Consider the following 9,819-nt stretch of genomic DNA (forward strand, 5'->3'; position numbering starts at 1 on the left):
TGACTAGGCATCACGATAGATAATAATAAGGTATTTGAGGTAGATATGTACATGAAGGCAGGGTAAAGAGACTAGGCATCAGGATAAATAATAATGAGGTATTTGAGGTAGATATGTACATGAAGGCAGGGTAAAGAGACTAGACATCAGGATAGATAATAATAAGGTATTTGAGGTAGATATGTACATGAAGGTAAAGTGACTAGACATCAGGATAGATAATAATAAGGTATTTGAGGTAGATATGTACATGAAGGCAGGGTAAAGAGACTAGACATCAGGATAGATACTAATAAGGTATTAGAGGTAGATATGTACATGAAGGCAGGGTAAAGAGACTAGACATCAGGATAGATACTAATAAGGTATTTGAGGTAGATATGTACATGAAGGCAGGGTAAAGTGACTAGACATCAGGATAGATAATAATAAGGTATTAGAGGTAGATATGTACATGAAGGCAGGGTAAAGTGACTAGACATCAGGATAGATCATAATAAGGTATTAGAGGTAGATATGTACATGAAGGCAGGGTAAAGAGACTAGACATCAGGATAGATCATAATAAGGTATTAGAGGTAGATATGTACATGAAGGCCGGGTGTAAGTCGCTCTGGATAAGAGCGTCTGCTAAATGACTTAAATGTAATGTAAAGAGACTAGACATCAGGATAGATAATAATAAGGTATTTGAGGTAGATATGTACATGAAGGCAGGGTAAAGAGACTAGACATCAGGATAGATACTAATAAGGTATTAGAGGTAGATATGTACATGAAGGCAGGGTAAAGTGACTAGGCATCAGGATAGATAATAATGAGGTATTAGAGGTAGATATGTACATGAAGGCAGGGTAAAGAGACTAGGCATCAGGATAGATAATAATAATGTATTTGAGGTAGATATGTACATGAAGGCAGGGTAAAGTGACTAGACATCAGGATAGATAATAATAAGGTGAGGTAGATATGTACATGAAGGCAGGGTAAAGTGACTAGACATCAGGATAGATAATAATAAGGTATTAGAGGTAGATATGTACATGAAGGCAGGGTAAAGTGACTAGGCATCAGGATAGATGATAATAAGGTATTTGAGGTAGATATGTACATGAAGGCAGGGTAAAGAGACTAGACATCAGGATAGATACTAATAAGGTATTAGAGGTAGATATGTACATGAAGGCAGGGTAAAGTGACTAGGCATCAGGATAGATAATAATGAGGTATTTGAGGTAGATATGTACATGAAGGCAGGGTAAAGAGACTAGACATCAGGATAGATACTAATAAGGTATTTGAGGTAGATATGTACATGAAGGCAGGGTAAAGTGACTAGACATCAGGATAGATAATAATAAGGTGAGGTAGATATGTACATGAAGGCAGGGTAAAGTGACATCAGGATAGATAATAATAAGGTATTAGAGGTAGATATGTACATGAAGGCAGGGTAAAGAGACTAGACATCAGGATAGATACTAATAAGGTATTAGAGGTAGATATGTACATGAAGGCAGGGTAAAGTGACTAGGCATCAGGATAGATAATAATGAGGTATTAGAGGTAGATATGTACATGAAGGCAGGGTAAAGAGACTAGGCATCAGGATAGATAATAATAAGGTATTTGAGGTAGATATGTACATGAAGGCAGGGTAAAGTGACTAGACATCAGGATAGATAATAATAAGGTGAGGTAGATATGTACATGAAGGCAGGGTAAAGTGACTAGACATCAGGATAGATAATAATAAGGTATTAGAGGTAGATATGTACATGAATGCAGGGTAAAGTGACTAGGCATCAGGATAGATGATAATAAGGTATTTGAGGTAGATATGTACATGAAGGCAGGGTAAAGAGACTAGACATCAGGATAGATACTAATAAGGTATTAGAGGTAGATATGTACATGAAGGCAGGGTAAAGTGACTAGGCATCAGGATAGATAATAATGAGGTATTTGAGGTAGATATGTACATGAAGGCAGGGTAAAGAGACTAGACATCAGGATAGATACTAATAAGGTATTTGAGGTAGATATGTACATGAAGGCAGGGTAAAGTGACTAGACATCAGGATAGATAATAATAAGGTGAGGTAGATATGTACATGAAGGCAGGGTAAAGTGACATCAGGATAGATAATAATAAGGTATTAGAGGTAGATATGTACATGAAGGCAGGGTAAAGTGACTAGACATCAGGATAGATAATAATAAGGTATTAGAGGTAGATATGTACATGAAGGCAGGGTAAAGTGACTAGACATCAGGATAGATAATAATGAGGTATTAGAGGTAGATATGTACATGAAGGCAGGGTAAAGAGACTAGACATCAGGATAGATACTAATAAGGTATTAGAGGTAGATATGTACATGAAGGCAGGGTAAAGAGACTAGACATCAGGATAGATAATAATAAGGTATTTGAGGTAGATATGTACATGAAGGCAGGGTAAAGAGACTAGACATCAGGATAGATAATAATAAGGTATTTGAGGTAGATATGTACATGAAGGCAGGGTAAAGAGACTAGACATCAGGATAGATATTAATAAGGTATTAGAGGTAGATATGTACATGAAGGCAGGGTAAAGAGACTAGGCATCAGGATAGATAATAATAAGGTATTTGAGGTAGATATGTACATGAAGGCAGGGTAAAGTGACTAGGCATCAGGATAGATAATAATGAGGTATTAGAGGTAGATATGTACATGAAGGCAGGGTAAAGAGACTAGACATCAGGATAGATTCTAATAAGGTATTTGAGGTAGATATGTACATGAAGGCAGGGTAAAGAGACTAGACATCAGGATAGATACTAATAAGGTATTAGAGGTAGATATGTACATGAAGGCAGGGTAAAGAGACTAGACATCAGGATAGATACTAATAAGGTATTTGAGGTAGATATGTACATGAAGGCAGGGTAAAGAGACTAGACATCAGGATAGATACTAATAAGGTATTAGAGGTAGATATGTACATGAAGGCAGGGTAAAGTGACTAGACATCAGGATAGATCATAATAAGGTATTAGAGGTAGATATGTACATGAAGGCAGGGTAAAGAGACTAGACATCAGGATAGATCATAATAAGGTATTAGAGGTAGATATGTACATGAAGGCAGGGTAAAGAGACTAGACATCAGGATAGATAATAATAAGGTATTAGAGGTAGATATGTACATGAAGGCAGGGTAAAGTGACTAGGCATCAGGATAGATAATAATGAGGTATTAGAGGTAGATATGTACATGAAGGCAGGGTAAAGAGACTAGGCATCAGGATAGATAATAATAATGTATTTGAGGTAGATATGTACATGAAGGCAGGGTAAAGTGACTAGACATCAGGATAGATAATAATAAGGTGAGGTAGATATGTACATGAAGGCAGGGTAAAGTGACTAGACATCAGGATAGATACTAATAAGGTATTTGAGGTAGATATGTACATGAAGGCAGGGTAAAGAGACTAGACATCAGGATAGATCATAATAAGGTATTAGAGGTAGATATGTACATGAAGGCAGGGTAAAGAGACTAGACATCAGGATAGATACTAATAAGGTATTTGAGGTAGATATGTACATGAAGGCAGGGTAAAGAGACTAGACATCAGGATAGATACTAATAAGGTATTAGAGGTAGATATGTACATGAAGGCAGGGTAAAGTGACTAGACATCAGGATAGATCATAATAAGGTATTAGAGGTAGATATGTACATGAAGGCAGGGTAAAGAGACTAGACATCAGGATAGATCATAATAAGGTATTAGAGGTAGATATGTACATGAAGGCAGGGTAAAGAGACTAGACATCAGGATAGATAATAATAAGGTATTAGAGGTAGATATGTACATGAAGGCAGGGTAAAGTGACTAGGCATCAGGATAGATAATAATGAGGTATTAGAGGTAGATATGTACATGAAGGCAGGGTAAAGAGACTAGGCATCAGGATAGATAATAATAATGTATTTGAGGTAGATATGTACATGAAGGCAGGGTAAAGTGACTAGACATCAGGATAGATAATAATAAGGTGAGGTAGATATGTACATGAAGGCAGGGTAAAGTGACTAGACATCAGGATAGATAATAATAAGGTATTAGAGGTAGATATGTACATGAAGGCAGGGTAAAGTGACTAGGCATCAGGATAGATGATAATAAGGTATTTGAGGTAGATATGTACATGAAGGCAGGGTAAAGAGACTAGACATCAGGATAGATACTAATAAGGTATTAGAGGTAGATATGTACATGAAGGCAGGGTAAAGTGACTAGGCATCAGGATAGATAATAATGAGGTATTTGAGGTAGATATGTACATGAAGGCAGGGTAAAGAGACTAGACATCAGGATAGATACTAATAAGGTATTTGAGGTAGATATGTACATGAAGGCAGGGTAAAGTGACTAGACATCAGGATAGATAATAATAAGGTGAGGTAGATATGTACATGAAGGCAGGGTAAAGTGACATCAGGATAGATAATAATAAGGTATTAGAGGTAGATATGTACATGAAGGCAGGGTAAAGAGACTAGACATCAGGATAGATACTAATAAGGTATTAGAGGTAGATATGTACATGAAGGCAGGGTAAAGTGACTAGGCATCAGGATAGATAATAATGAGGTATTAGAGGTAGATATGTACATGAAGGCAGGGTAAAGAGACTAGGCATCAGGATAGATAATAATAAGGTATTTGAGGTAGATATGTACATGAAGGCAGGGTAAAGTGACTAGACATCAGGATAGATAATAATAAGGTGAGGTAGATATGTACATGAAGGCAGGGTAAAGTGACTAGACATCAGGATAGATAATAATAAGGTATTAGAGGTAGATATGTACATGAATGCAGGGTAAAGTGACTAGGCATCAGGATAGATGATAATAAGGTATTTGAGGTAGATATGTACATGAAGGCAGGGTAAAGAGACTAGACATCAGGATAGATACTAATAAGGTATTAGAGGTAGATATGTACATGAAGGCAGGGTAAAGTGACTAGGCATCAGGATAGATAATAATGAGGTATTTGAGGTAGATATGTACATGAAGGCAGGGTAAAGAGACTAGACATCAGGATAGATACTAATAAGGTATTTGAGGTAGATATGTACATGAAGGCAGGGTAAAGTGACTAGACATCAGGATAGATAATAATAAGGTGAGGTAGATATGTACATGAAGGCAGGGTAAAGTGACATCAGGATAGATAATAATAAGGTATTAGAGGTAGATATGTACATGAAGGCAGGGTAAAGTGACTAGACATCAGGATAGATAATAATAAGGTATTAGAGGTAGATATGTACATGAAGGCAGGGTAAAGTGACTAGACATCAGGATAGATAATAATGAGGTATTAGAGGTAGATATGTACATGAAGGCAGGGTAAAGAGACTAGACATCAGGATAGATACTAATAAGGTATTAGAGGTAGATATGTACATGAAGGCAGGGTAAAGAGACTAGACATCAGGATAGATAATAATAAGGTATTTGAGGTAGATATGTACATGAAGGCAGGGTAAAGAGACTAGACATCAGGATAGATAATAATAAGGTATTTGAGGTAGATATGTACATGAAGGCAGGGTAAAGAGACTAGACATCAGGATAGATATTAATAAGGTATTAGAGGTAGATATGTACATGAAGGCAGGGTAAAGAGACTAGGCATCAGGATAGATAATAATAAGGTATTTGAGGTAGATATGTACATGAAGGCAGGGTAAAGTGACTAGGCATCAGGATAGATAATAATGAGGTATTAGAGGTAGATATGTACATGAAGGCAGGGTAAAGAGACTAGACATCAGGATAGATTCTAATAAGGTATTTGAGGTAGATATGTACATGAAGGCAGGGTAAAGAGACTAGACATCAGGATAGATACTAATAAGGTATTAGAGGTAGATATGTACATGAAGGCAGGGTAAAGAGACTAGACATCAGGATAGATACTAATAAGGTATTTGAGGTAGATATGTACATGAAGGCAGGGTAAAGAGACTAGACATCAGGATAGATACTAATAAGGTATTAGAGGTAGATATGTACATGAAGGCAGGGTAAAGTGACTAGACATCAGGATAGATCATAATAAGGTATTAGAGGTAGATATGTACATGAAGGCAGGGTAAAGAGACTAGACATCAGGATAGATCATAATAAGGTATTAGAGGTAGATATGTACATGAAGGCAGGGTAAAGAGACTAGACATCAGGATAGATAATAATAAGGTATTAGAGGTAGATATGTACATGAAGGCAGGGTAAAGAGACTAGACATCAGGATAGATAATAATAAGGTATTAGAGGTAGATATGTACATGAAGGCAGGGTAAAGAGACTAGACATCAGGATAGATAATAATAAGGTATTTAAGGTAGATATGTACATGAAGGCAGGGTAAAGTGACTAGACATCAGGATAGATAATAATAAGGTATTAGAGGTAGATATGTACATGAAGGCAGGGTAAAGAGACTAGACATCAGGATAGATAATAATAAGGTATTAGAGGTAGATATGTACATGAAGGCAGGGTAAAGAGACTAGACATCAGGATAGATAATAATAAGGTATTTGAGGTAGATATGTACATGAAGGCAGGGTAAAGAGACTAGACATCAGGATAGATAATAATCAGAGTAAAATAAAGAACAGAGTAACAGCAGCAAATGGTGTGAAAGTATTTGAGTCGGTATGCTTTTGTGTTATGTAATGTGTGAGTGAGTGTGTATATAGTCTAGTGAGTGTGTATATAGTGTGTATATATAGTCTAGTGAGTGAGTATATAGTGTGTATATATAGTGTAGTGAGTGTGTATATAGTGTGTATATATAGTCTAGTGAGTGAGTATATAATGTGTATATATAGTCTAGTGAGTGAGTATATAGTGTGTATATATAGTGTAGTGAGTGTGTATATAGTGTGTATATATAGTCTAGTGAGTGAGTATATAATGTGTATATATAGTCTAGTGAGTGAGTATATAGTGTATATATATAGTCTAGTGAGTGTGTATATAGTGTGTATATATAGTCTAGTGAGTGTGTATATAGAGTGTATATATAGTCTAGTGAGTGTGTATATAGTGTGTATATATGGTATAGTGAGTGTGTATATAGAGTGTGTATATAGTCTAGTGAGTGTGTATATAGTGTGTATATATAGTGTAGTGAGTGTGTATATAATGTGTATATAGTCTAGTGAGTGTGTATATAGTGTGTATATAGTGTGTATATATAGTCTAGTGAGTGAGTATATAGTGTGAATATATAGTCTAGTGAGTGAGTATATAGTGTGTATATATAGTCTAGTGAGTGAGTATATAGTGTGTATATATAGTCTAGTGAGTGTGTATATAGTGTGTATATATAGTGTAGTGAGTGTGTATATAGTGTGTATATATAGTGTAGTGAGTGTGTATATAGTGTGTATATAGTCTAGTGAGTGTGTATATAGTGTGTATATATAGTCTAGTGAGTGAGTATATAGTGTGAATATATAGTCTAGTGAGTGAGTATATAGTGTGTATATAGTGTATATATATATAGTCTAGTGAGTGTGTATATAGTGTGTATATATAGTCTAGTGAGTGTGTATATAGTGTGTATATAGTCTAGTGAGTGTGTATATAGTGTGTATATATAGTGTAGTGAGTGTGTATATAGTGTGTATATAGTCTAGTGAGTGTGTATATAGTGTGTATATAGTCTAGTGAGTGTGTATATAGTGTGTATATATAGTGTAGTGAGTGTGTATATAGTGTGTATATAGTCTAGTGAGTGTGTATATAGTGTGTATATAGTGTGTATATATAGTCTAGTGAGTGAGTATATAGTGTGAATATATAGTCTAGTGAGTGAGTATATAGTGTGTATATAGTGTATATATATAGTCTAGTGAGTGTGTATATAGTGTGTATATATAGTCTAGTGAGTGAGTATATAATGTGTATATATAGTCTAGTGAGTGAGTATATAGTGTATATATATAGTCTAGTGAGTGTGTATATAGTGTGTATATATAGTCTAGTGAGTGTGTATATAGAGTGTATATATAGTCTAGTGAGTGTGTATATAGTGTGTATATATGGTATAGTGAGTGTGTATATAGAGTGTGTATATAGTCTAGTGAGTGTGTATATAGTGTGTATATATAGTGTAGTGAGTGTGTATATAATGTGTATATAGTCTAGTGAGTGTGTATATAGTGTGTATATAGTGTGTATATATAGTCTAGTGAGTGAGTATATAGTGTGAATATATAGTCTAGTGAGTGAGTATATAGTGTGTATATATAGTCTAGTGAGTGAGTATATAGTGTGTATATATAGTCTAGTGAGTGTGTATATAGTGTGTATATATAGTCTAGTGAGTGTGTATATAGTGTGTATATATAGTCTAGTGAGTGTGTATATAGAGTGTATATGTTGTGTATATATGGTCTAGTGTAGGCCTGGGCAACTCTAGTCCTCGGGGGCCTGATTGTTGTGACACGTTTACCCCCAGTTCCAGCTAACACACCTGACTCCAACAATCAACTCATCGTGATCTTGGAAAATGGCGCCGGAGGACATGGCCGCCGTTTTACGGTCTCCAAACCAATTGTGTTATTATGTGGGATTTTTTTGCGATATTTGTAACTTATTTTGTACATAATATTTCTGCAACCGTATTTTATGGAAGAAAAGAGCTTCTGGATATCAGGACAGCGATCACTCAACTCGGATTAGACATAGAGCTTCTGGATATCAGGACAGTGATCACTCACCTCGGATTAGACACAGAGCTTCTGGATATCAGGACAGTGATCACTCACCTCGGATTAGACACAGAGCTTCTGGATATCAGGACAGCGATCACTCACCTCGGATTAGACACAGAGCTTCTGGATATCAGGACAGTGATCACTCACCTCGGATTAGACAAAGAGCTTCTGGATATCAGGACAGTGATCACTCACCTCGGATTAGACACAGAGCTTCTGGATATCAGGACAGTGATCACTCACCTCGGATTAGACACAGAGCTTCTGGATATCAGGACAGCGATCACTCACCTCGGATTAGACAAAGATTTCTACAACAACAGCAGCAAGCAGGACTCACACGATATTCTCCAAACACTCCACAGAACAGACATCCCAATTATTCGCAAAAGGAAGCGACGCAGAGGAAGAAGAGCCAGATGCCTCGTTTAGGCCCGCAGAAGACGAGTAGGAAAGCTGCCATTACCGTCAATATTACTCGCCAACGTGCAGTCATTGGAGAATAAACTAGATGAGGTACGATCACGAAAATCCTACCATCAGAAACGGTAATATCCTATGCTTCACGGAATCGTGGCGGAATGACGACATGGATATTCAGCTAGCTGGATGAACGCTGCACCGGCATGACAGAAAAGCTCTGGGGGGGCGGTCTGTACAAACAACATATTTGTAAACAACAGCTGGTGCACGAAATCTAAGGAAGTCTCTAGATTCTGCTTGCCTGAAGTAGAGTATATTGTGATAAATTGCAGGCCACACTACTTGCCTAGAGAGTTCTCAGCTATACTTTTTGTGGCTGTTTATTTACCACCACAGACAGATACGGGCACGAAGACTGCACTCAGTCAGCTGTATAAGGAAATAAGCAAACAGGAAACCACTCACCCAGAGGCGGCGCTCCTAGTGGCCGGAGACTTTAATGCAGGGAAACTTAAATCAGTTTTACCAAATCTCTGTCAACATGTTAAATGTGCAACCAGAGGGAAAAACATTCTAGATCACCTGTAC

The sequence above is a fragment of the Oncorhynchus gorbuscha genome, linkage group LG14 (assembly GCF_021184085.1).
Source record: "Oncorhynchus gorbuscha isolate QuinsamMale2020 ecotype Even-year linkage group LG14, OgorEven_v1.0, whole genome shotgun sequence".
Classification (NCBI taxonomy): Eukaryota; Metazoa; Chordata; class Actinopteri; order Salmoniformes; family Salmonidae; genus Oncorhynchus; species Oncorhynchus gorbuscha.